Genomic DNA, 12,251 nt, shown 5'->3' on the forward strand with positions numbered 1-12,251 from the left:
ATCTAATATTTACAATTAGCCAACCTATTTTGCATATCATTCTAGTAGCCAACATGACTTAGAATATATTACAATTTCTAATTCTCTAAGACATTACAGTATACATGAATGTGCTACAGAAACTTATTTAAACATAAGCTACTCTTTCAAAGGATGACAAAGTAAGATTATCCGTTGAAAACTACAAGTACACTTAATTAAATCTACTAAGGTGTTTTGGTAAAATATCATTAAGACTACAACACATTCCTAACAGTCTCCCACAATTTATGTCTACTAGAATTGTAGGCATAAATTTAGGAGGACTTAATGATGACAAAACACCTTATGCAAAAGGATCATTCAATAGCAGATAAAATGGTAAGTGCTGCAGTTTTATAAAAGAATGTTCACAAAAGTCTCACAAGTTTTGTTCAAGGTGCTCCTCTAGTCTGAGTATCTTTTCTCCTTGAGTGTCTAATCTTCATTCTCAGCTTTTTATTGTTCTCTTCTATCTGGTGTTGAAGTTGTCTGTAGAACTCAGATTCATCTTCATTAGATAGATCCACCATCTCCTGCATTTCCTTGAGAGTTTCATTGCTTGATATGTTAGGAGCAATTGATGATATCAAGTGAAAACTATCAGAAGTTCACATCAAAACTTATATCAACAGATATCAATGGATGATAATATCGACGGATAATGATATCAACGGATGATGATGTCAACAGATGATGTAATCAGTATTTGTCACATCAGTTGATATTCGATAAGGAAAAGGAAACAGGAACTCAAGGCGCTGAAGGACTTTATCTCAGAAGCATTGTATAGGTTTCCTTATTATTAATAGAATATGATTCCTTATACATTGTGTAGTTGTGCTCTATATAAAGCACAGATTAGGGTCATGCTATATGTATTGCGACATTTTTATATCTTTCGCATGACCTAGCAACTCTCAAGGATATTTGTTCATCCTTTCGACAGAGTATGTTTGTAATCAGTTTTTATCTGTTAATATAAACACTGTTGATTCTGTTGAAGCTTTGTCGAATTGATTGTATTAACTGTATTCCCCCCCTTCTACAATTGATTAAGGGCCTAAAAATTGGTATCAGAGCTTGCTATTAACGTACAAATAGTTTAAGGTCTGAAAATCAATCAACAATGTCGGACAAATAAGAAGAAACACATAATCCAAAGCCACAACCCCCAGCCACATCACAGATAAGCAACAACATGAGTAGATATGAAGCAATCTAGGTGCATATCGTGAAGATACATGAATATCCAATCTGAAAAGCCAGGATGGCCATGTGTTTGGAATCCACAGATCCTGAATATCTAAATAGGATCTATGATGGTCCTCATAGACTGTGGCGTCCCAAAATCCAGGGTCAGGGATCTAGGAGGCCACGCCATCTTGAATCCCGTGTAACACTTATCTCGTACCACAATATATAAATACTCACACCTTTACGACCCCACACTCATCAACACACATACATTTATTGGTTATTGTCTTGGAAATGAACCATTCATTACTAGAGTATATCAATCCACAAGGTGATAATTATTACAACCCCAAAAGTGATTAAGTCTTACCACGGAAGTAACCTTTAAGTAAGGTTGGTCCGTCGGCCAAATATACATTTCTTATTTATTATCTTACATAAGTCATACTTGTAAATAAGCCTGACTAAAAATAACTGAAAACCAATCCAACTTATTCGGTTTACCTGAGGTACAACACCAAACATCATACGGAACAGCTGGCCGTTTTCTACCCGTTTCCTGGCTGTGAGTCTCATGATAGGCATCTTGATTCACTGTTGTATTGTGTAAATTTAAAAAAAAACAAGTGTGAGCTATAATGCCCACCATAATAATGTACAGTATGAAATGACAGTATGATAAACTCAAGTATAAGTCCATATACGATATATATGTTTATTCAAAAATAGTTTTTCCTCGGTGATACACACCTTCTTTCGAAAACAATTCTTTAGTGGATTTATTATCCTGCGAATACCTTAATGGTAAACCCAGCACCGAGGCTTGGGTTACGGTTTTGCATCACAATTCCAATTGGAAAAATTTAGGACATTCACTGGAGCCACCGCATACGATGATCAGTCGTACTACGGAAATAGTAACCTTTTCTACTAGTATAAGGACAACACCTTTGTATCCCGGTTAGCACCCTTGCCGTATTTGGGTTACGTGTCTCATTTTGGGTATACACATACTTCACAAGTTCCGGAGTACACAGAGTACCTTCGCCTGCGTACCTTTGGTAGTCTCCCTAGTACATATAGTACTAGAGTCTACCCCTCCAAGTCCTTAAAATAATCCTATCATATCTCGAGAACTCGAACCACATCGAAGTTTCCCAAGCATTTTGCTTGTTGATAGAAACAACTTATCTTATCAATGTATATATATATATATATATGTACTTCCGAGAATTTTCGAAAGAAGTACTAAGGATGTGAGTTGACCGTTGTCAACAGATAATTAAATGAAGGGGAGTTTCTTTTAAAACTATATTCAAAATATTTAAAATATGTCAAAAAAATATTAATCGACGGTTTGAAATTATTCGAATGATTTTTTGAAATTCAGAAGTATTTTAAATACGGTTTTATGATTTTTAAATCATATTAAATCATTTAATAAATAATTAATAAATAAATAATAATTATTAAATAATTAAACCTCGAATAATTATATTTTAAAAGAATATTTGAAATAATATTGCTCAACTAATTTATGTTTAGATAATTAAAGTAATCTTTAATAATATAATTAATCGAGTTTGAAATGAATAATCGTTGGAGAATACTTCTCTTATATTAAATGAATTACCGAAATAATATTCGATTTTCGAATATTTAAATATAGTTGAGGGAATGCGACCTTTGAAAATCATTTTAAATAAATTTGAGGTGTTTAATACTTCGCAAGTGGACATCGAGTCCCTTGGAATAAAATAAGTGCGGACTTTAATCGTCCAAAACATCTCCGGAATGTCTCCCATGTTTTCGTTTTAAAACTCCGACCAACTCTCGGTCTTATAATCATACATCACGCTCATGGTGGCGTTAAAATATTCTACGAAATCTATATATATCGTAATACAGTCGCTATTTATACGAAAACTCAAATGTTTAGCATCATAACAAGCATGGCATTTATGCAAAAGATAGTAAAACAATCCTTTCACAACACAATAGTATATGAAGTTGGGTTCGTAAACTTTCCTGGGTACTTTGAGGTGGAGGATGCTCTAGGATCCGCTCGGAAATCTATAATTATAAACATATATCGTTTTGTTGAACCCGTTCTTATTTATGGCGACTCGTACATACGCGCTACTTATTAATCTTTCCCGCAACTCATTTAATTCTTATTACCCCTTTAATTACTCATTTATATCACAGTCACTTTCTTTTCGAAATCCTTTATATCTGTTTTCATTTCCATCATCGGCTCCGCTTATGATTTCTAATGGTTTTCTAATCAATCGGTCTCGGTTCCAATATTTTTATAAAATTGAAAATCCTTATTTTTACTTAAATTTTTTATAGAAGTTAATGAACTCTATTTATTACTCTCTATAAAAATTTCATGATTTATGAATATTTTTAAGTCGAGCATTTCTATTCCCAAATTTCGTAATTCGTAGCAGTTTTCGTCGCGTAAATCACTTTTACTAAAATGGTCATAACGTTTGATCCGTAAATCGGAATTAAGCGATTCAAGCGCCTAAAAGATCCTTATAGCATTGTCTATAATAATAAAGTGTTACTTTTCAAGAAACTACAGTTTATTCATTCGGGAACTTCTGCAGAAACTTTATGTTGAGTTTTGTTCGTTTTAGCAAGGTTACGATTATGATCCGAGTTTCGTTTACGTCTTATATTTATAACACCACCAACAATCATCAAATCATCATCCCAACACTAACTATTCTCAAAAACATCATGTTTTTGAGGCAACAATCATCAACATTATAACTAATTAACCAAATATCAAGATTACAACAAATCAACCACTAAACCTAAGTTTATATCTAGGATTTCAAAGGTTTTTGAAACTTAAACCTTAAATAAATATGGGTCAAAGATTTATACCTTTATTGAAAGTTTGGGATGTGTTCTTGATGATGGTGGAGTCTTGAAAATACTTAGTTGGGTTTTTGGAACTTAAATCAACCATTAAAATCAAGAAACCAAAGAAAAGTTACTATTCATACTATTCATTATCACTTTTATTGAATTTATTTCACCCATCAAACCTTAAAAAAATGAGCTCAAAAATTTATCTTACCTTAGTTTAGGATGTATGAAGCTTGGGAATTAATGGTGGATTTTTTCCATGGCTAGAAGTGAGGGTTTTTAATTTGATTTCTTGTTTTTCTTTATTTTGGCAGAATGAAATAAAGAATGGGGAGAGAGAGAGAGAGAGAAAGATTTTCTTGCTTTCTTGAATGCTTCTCTTGGAAGATTTTGAAAATATGATTTAATATATAACCTAGTACTAGAAAATCTATGCATATCTTAGCTAGCTTCCTAGGTATACAAGCTAATCTATCTAGTATAGATTCTAGGTTTACTATTCTAGCCTTTGGGTCATCATGCTATCTAGTTTAGGTTACTATTTGATAACCTAACCATGGTTAGTTTCTTACCATAGTTAGTTAGTTTAGTTAGCTTGGTTCAATACGTTTATTTATTCATTTACGCGTTTGCTCGGTCGCTTATTCGTTTTCGTAATAAATTATCGCAAACGGTTCACAGTGAAAATCCCTTCGTAAATGTTCTTTATGTTTCGAAGTATCGTTATTGGATTTGAATTCGTAGGATTTTAAATTTGTAATTATATTGTGATTCCCGTAATCCTTGATGGTTCGTAGATACGGTCATTTTTTCAAAGTTCGTTTTCTTTGAAAACTAATAGCGTTTACATATACTCATTTGGTACGTATAATCACGTTATCGACTCCGAAACTCAATTTCTCATGCACAACATAGTGTGGGCTAAAAAGTTTTTCCTGTCTGTCAGGGTTACTATTCATTAAGCGTTTTACAAAGTCTCAAAAATTTGAGTTATTACAGCATTCCCCTCTAAAAAGGATTCCGTTCCGGAATCAATTAGAAAATAGGTGGGGATATTTATTGCTCATTGCGTCTTCTAGTTCCCAAGTTGACTCTTCAATATTCTGATTTCTCCACAAGATTCTAACCAGCTTCACAGTCTTGTTCCTCGACACTTGTTCATCCTGGTCCATTACCCTTACTGGTCTCAATGTAGGTCAGGTTTGGTTGTAAATCTACCTGCTCATACTCTATCACATGTCACGCATCGGCATGGTATTTTCTTAACATTGACACGTGGAATACGTTGTGCACTTATTGCAGATTAGGAGGCATGGCGAGCTCGTAAGCTAGAGGTCCTATTCTCCTCAAAATCTCAAAGGGTCCTATGAATTTGGGACTTAGTTTCCCTTTCTTTCCAAATCTCATCACTCCTTTCCATGGGGATACCTTCAACAACACTGAATCTCCTACTTCATATTCTCTATCTTTCCTGGTCTAGTCATCGTACTTCTTTTATCTGTCTTGAGCTGCTACCGGTCTCTTCCTATTGAGTCCCACCATCTCTCTGGTTTTCTAGACTAACTAGGGTCCTATTATTTTATTTTCTCCAACCTTATCCCAACATAAGGGAGAGCGACATCTTCTTCCGTAAAGAGCTTCATACGGAAGCATTCCTATGCTAGCGTGATAGCTATTGTTGTAGGCAAAATCAATCAGGGGTAAGTGGTCATTCCAATTCCCTTTAAAGTCGATGACACACACTCACAGCATGTCCTCTAGGGTCTGAATAGTCCTTTCACTTTGCCCATATGTTTGGGGGTGGTAAGCGGTACTCATATTTAGTCTGGTGCCTACACACTCCTAGAAGCTTCTCGAAAATCGGGAGTTAAGCCTTAGGTCTCTATCTGACACTATAACAACAAGAACGCCGTCTCTCACTACAATTTCCCTCATGTAAATATCCACTAGCTTGTCTACAGTGTACCTTTCATTGATTGGCAGGAAGTGCACAGACTTGGTTAGTCTATCTATGATAACCCATATGGCATCGTGATTGGTTTTCATTCTTGTTAGGCCTGCCACAAAATCCATGGCTATATGCTCCCATTTCCATTCAGAAATTTCCAGGGGCCGTAATAGTCCACTCGGTCGCTGACTTTCAGCCTTTATTCTCTGGAATGTCAAGCACTTGCTGACCCACTCTGCTACTTTTCTTTTTATGTTAGGCCACCAATAATATTTCTTAAGGTCATGGTATATTTTCATACTTCGTGGGTGGATCGAATATCTGGAGCTGTGCCCGTCGTGCAACAGCTCATTCTTTAGTTCTTGCACATTTGAAATCCAAATCCGGGATGCATACCTCATGATCCCTTTCTCATATTTCTCGCATTTGACTTCCTCACCGGTCAATATTTCTCTGTCTTCAATCATCTTCTTTTCCTGACACACTCGTATCTTTTCAGTCAGTTCCGGCATTAGCCTAATCTCAAATAATCCTTCTGATCCTTTACCGGTTATTCTCACATCAATTTCCATCTTTTCAAATTCTTTAACTAGCTCCTCAGATGTCATTATTATTTTGAGTATCTCCTTCCTATTGAGGGCATCAGCCACCACATTAGCTTTACCCGGGTGATACAAAATTTCATAATCGTAGTCCTTAATCAATTCTAACCACCTCCTCTGTTTCATGTTCAATTCTTTTTGAGTAAAAATATACTTAAGGCTCTTATGGTCTGTTTAAATCTCGCATTTCTCACCGTACAAGTAGTGCCTCCAAATTTTGAGGGCAAACACTATGGCTGCTAACTGTAGATCGTGGGTTGGGTATCTGATCTCATATTCCTTCAACTGCCGAGAGGCATACGCAATAACCTTTCCGTGCTGCATAAGCACACATCCTAGTCCCTTGTGCGAGGCGTCGCTGTATATCACAAACTCTCCCTTTCCATCGGGAAGAGCAAGCACTGGTGCTGACACCAGTCTCCTTTTGAGTTCCTGAAAGCTTTCCTCACATTTCTCTGTCCACACGAACTTTTTCGTTTTCTGGGTAAGTCTAGTTAATGGGCCGGCTATCTTGGCAAAGTCTTTCAAGAATCTCCGGTAATATCCTGCTAAACCCACAAAACTCCTAACCTCGATTGGGGTAGTCGGTTTTTCCCAATTGGATACCGCCTCCATCTTGGCAGGGTCGACTAAAACTCCTTTGCTACTCACCACATGTCCTAAGAACTGAACTTCCTTTAACCAAAATTCGCATTTCGAGAACTTGGCATATAATTTCTCATTCCTCAAGATTTCTAAGACTATCCTCAAATGCTCTGTATGTTCTTGCTCTGCCCTTCAGTAGATTAGAATATCATCTATGAAAACTATCACACATATATCTAGGTACTTTTTGAACACTCTGTTCATCAAATCCATAAAGGTTGCGGGTGCATTGATTAGTCCAAACAACATGACTAAGAACTCATAATGTTCATACCTAGTGCGAGAGGCAGTCTTTGGTATATCCTATGGTTTGATTTTTAACTGGTGATATCATGTTCTCAAATCTATTTTGGAAAAGTGTACAGAACCCTTGAGTTGGTCGAATAGGTCATCAATCCTAGGGAGAGGGTACCTATTCTTGATAGTCAGCTTATTCAACTCCCGATAGTCTATGCATAATCTCATACTACCATCCTTTTTCTTTACAAACAGTATTGGTGTTCCCTACGGCGACACACTGGGTCATATCATCCCATTATCTAATAACTCCTGTAGTTGAGAACCTAGTTCCTTCAACTCAACTGGGGCTAGCCTATAAGGGGCCTTGGACACTGGTGTCATCCCTGATGCTAGTTCTATAGAAAATTCTTTATCTCTGTCGGGTGGCAATTCTGGTAAGTCCTTTGGAAACACATCCTCGAATTTATTCACTACGGGTATGTCCCGTTTGTTGGGAAGTTCCTTCTTAGTATCCATCACATAAGCCAAGTAGGCCTCGTTACCTTTTTTTAACAATCTCTTTGCCTGAAGCATGGTCAGAAATTTCGGGGTCTGTCGTTGACCTTTAAACACTATTTCATTTCTATTTTGCACTCTTATCTTTACCCTCTTTCGCTCACAATCTATCTGCGCTCCATTAATGGATAATCAATCCATTCCTAAGATTATATAGAATGGTCACTCCAGAATCAAATAGGATATATGCATGTTCGGAATTTAACAAAAGGGTACCTGCTATCACGTCAGTGTTTCGGACAGCGTCCTGGACGGTCATGTTGAAAGTCCTAGCAGCTGGGGGCCGGTTGGATGCAGCTCTGCTCATCCTTAAGGCTGGGGGCCTTAATGTCGGACAATCCTTCCTCATGTGCCCTACCTTCCTATATTGGAAACACGCCACATTGGGTCGGGTGTAGTTGTTGGTAAGGTGTCCGGTTTGGTCACACCTGTAGCATTTCAGAGGGGCTCTCACCTGGTTGCACACTCTAAGGTGTCTTTTTCCGCATGTTTGACATTTCGGTATTGGGGCGCGGGGTTGGCTATGAAATGTTTCCCTAGATTGTCCGCCGCTCTAGCCAACGCTCTCACTTGGGGTCTTTCTAAATTCGGAGCCTCTCGCAGGTTGGGACACCACTCCTCTGACAAACCTGCTTGGAAGGCTCCTGTTCCTAGTTCCTCCTCCTCTGTCTTGACTCCCTATCTTCCTTTTCCTATTTTCCTTTTCCTTCAAACTTTGTTCACTACCTGCTTCAACAATCGAGGCATTCTGTACTAAGGTGGCATAATATGTCAGTTCTATAACTGCTACTCGGTTCTGGATCCACTATTTCAGACCAAGCTGAAACCTTCACGTTTTCTTCTCCTCAGTATTCACAAACTCAGGCATAAATCGTGATAACTCAGTAAACTTGGCCTCATAATCCGCCACAGTCATCTTATCTTGTTTCAACTCTAGAAACTTAATGTCCATCTGAGTCTCCATGAACCTAGGGAAATACTTGTCTAAGAACAATCGGGTAAATCTATCCCATGGAATCACAGCATCAGACTCAAGGTTTCATTTGGACTCCCACCAGTAGTTAGCTTCCCCCTTCAGCATGTAAGAGGCAAAAATGGTCTTGTGTCATTCTTCCATACCTAGTATTTCGAAGGACTTTTCTATTTCTTTGAGCCAGCCCCTGCCTCAACGAGGTCAGCAGATCCTAGAAACTCTGGGGGTTTGAGGGATTTGAATGCCCTGAAGGCAATGGCCGCAATCTGTTGGGCAATATGCGGCTATGGTGGAATGGGCTATTGGTTTAGATTGGCCCTTAAAAGTTTCATAAATTCATTCATGGGGTTCCCTCTATGATGGGTATCCTCAGCTTCTTCTTCTACATACTCTTCCTCATCATACTCCTTATAGTCTAGGTCTTCTTCACTTTCCTCATTCACTATGTGGTCAGGTCCATTTCGTTGTTGGTTGACAGATTCTGCGGGCCGTGCCCTGGTTTCTCTTCTACGGGATGTCATTGTTCTGATAATGAAAATATGTCAATACAGTTGCCAGATTTTTACATTTGGATTAATTTATTCGTAGGTAAGCATGTCATTTATCATCTAGCATGTCTTTATCAGGTGCAATAAATATAGACATCAATTTCTTAATAACTGCTAGATATATACCATAGGGTCTCCCAAATTATATTTTGGGGACAAAACAACCATCCAATTTCATACATGATCCTGAATATAATACATCAACTACTTGGTCCTGAATACTGAAATACAAATACATACACATACACCAGGTACCCTAAAAAGCTAGGAATGCTATCTACTGCTAGTTATCCTAACAAAATTGGTGACAAGTCACCTAGCCCTTTACAAGGTCCATAAGTAGTCACTGTCCTCTCAGTCACTGTCAATGCGCGTGAGGTCTCGAACCCTCCTCATCACGTCTGCCAACATCAGCTCTGCATCAACTACCGGGATCTATCCTCCCATCGCTGTCATCCTCATTTGTACACGGGTACGGAGCTCAATCCCATCAATCAACCTGCGAGCTATGGACGGGGAAGCAGCTCTAAAGTCCCCTGGGTATCCTAGCCTGATGGCTCTCTCGGCGGTCAGCGCCTATCATAGCTCCACAATGCAGACATATACCGCGGTGATCTCAGTGTTAGGCTGAGCCACTATGCAGTCATGCACTGCTACATGTATGGTCACTGGGGGTGGTAAAGGTGAGTTTGGGTCACTAGAGGATATGTCATGAACCTTATAGTTCTGTGCATCCATCTCATCATCCTCGTCCTCATCATATATTTCTATGTCTGTCCAGACTACGCCATCGCCCTGAGGCATCTCAACATCATCATCTATGGGGGCAGGGAAGTCAGTCTCCTCCTCCGGGGATCCTCAGTAGGGTCATCATCTGAGTCAACAATAGGTGGGTCCTACGGCTCCGGAGTAGGGTCACGCTCAGGGGCCATAACATCATCAACAGGGTCAACCTCCCCCATAGGCTCCACTGGTACCTGACACAATAGGCAAGGTGTTACTAACTTTGAGTCAGAATTTCCTTAAGGGTAAAAGTGTCAAGACTACCGATGTAGCCCGACGGCGAACTCGACTTGATTTCAAAATTGATTATTATTATTCTTATGTCTACGTATTTTATATCCTATCATTTTCAAGATTTGTTAACCTAAGGCTCTGATACCATTTCTGTGGCACCTTAAAATCCGGGGTCAGGGATCTAGGAGGCCACGCCATCTTGAATCATGTATAACACTTATCTTGTACCACAATATATAAATACTCACGCCTTTACGACCCCACACTCATCAACATACACACACAGACACTTATAAGTTATTGTCTTGGAAACGAACCATTCATTACTAGATTATATCAATCCACGAGGTGATAATTATTACAACCCCAAAAGTGATTGTCTTACCGCGGAAGTAACCTTTAAGTAAGGTTGGTCTGTCGGCCAAATATTCATTTCTTATTTATTATCTTACATAAGTCATACTTGTAAATAAGCCGGACTAAAAACAACTGAAAACCAGTCCAGCTTATTCGGTCTACCTGAGGTACAACACCAAACATCCTATGGTACAGCTGGCCATTTTCTACCCGTTTCCTGGCTGTGAGTCTCATGATAGGCATCTTGATTCACTGTTGTGTTGTGTCAATTTAAGAAAAACAAGTGTGAGCTATAATGCTCAGCATAATAGTGTACAGTATGAGATGACTGTATGATAAACTCAAGTATAAGTCCATATACGATAGATATGTTTATTCAAAAATAGTTTTTCCTCGATGATGCACACCTTCTTTCGAAAACAATTCTTTAGGGGATTTATTATCCTGCGAATACCTTAATGGTAAACCCAACACCGAGGCTTTGGTTACGGTATTGCATCACAATTTCCAATTGGAAGAATTTAGGATATTCACTGGAGGCACCGCATACGATGATCAGTCGTACTACGGAAATAGTAACCTTTTCTACTAGTAGAAGGACGACACCTTCGTATCCCAGTTATCACCCTTGCCTCATTCGGGCTACGTGCCCCATTTTGGGTATACTTCACAAGTTCCTGAGTACACAGAGTACCTTCGCCTGCGGTACCTTTGGTAGTCTCCCTAGTACACATAGTACTAGAGTCTACCCCTCCAAGTTCTTAAAAGAATCCTATCATATCTCAAGAACTCGAACCACATCGAAGTTCCCCAAGCGTTTTGCTTGTTGATTGAAACAGCTTATCTTATCAGTATATATTTATATAGATATATATATGTACTTCCGAGAATTTTCAGAAGAACTACCAAGGATGTGAGTTGACCGTTGTCAACGGATAATTAAATGAGGGGGGTTTTCTTTTGAAACTATATTCAAAATATTTAAAATATGTCGAGATAATATTATTCAACGGTCTGAAATTATTCGAATGATTTTCTAAAATTCAGAAGTATTTTAAATCAGGTTTTATGATTTTTAAATCATATTAAATCATTTAATAAATAATAAATAAATAAATAATTATTAATTAATTAAACCTCGAATAATTATATTTTAAAAGAATATTTGAAATAATATTGCTCAACTAATTTATGTTTAAATAATTAAAGTAATCTTTAATAATATAATTAATCGAGTTTGAAATGAAGAATCGTTGGAGAATACT

The sequence above is a fragment of the Apium graveolens genome, chromosome 6 (genome assembly GCF_009905375.1).
Source record: "Apium graveolens cultivar Ventura chromosome 6, ASM990537v1, whole genome shotgun sequence".
Lineage (NCBI taxonomy): Eukaryota > Viridiplantae > Streptophyta > Magnoliopsida > Apiales > Apiaceae > Apium > Apium graveolens.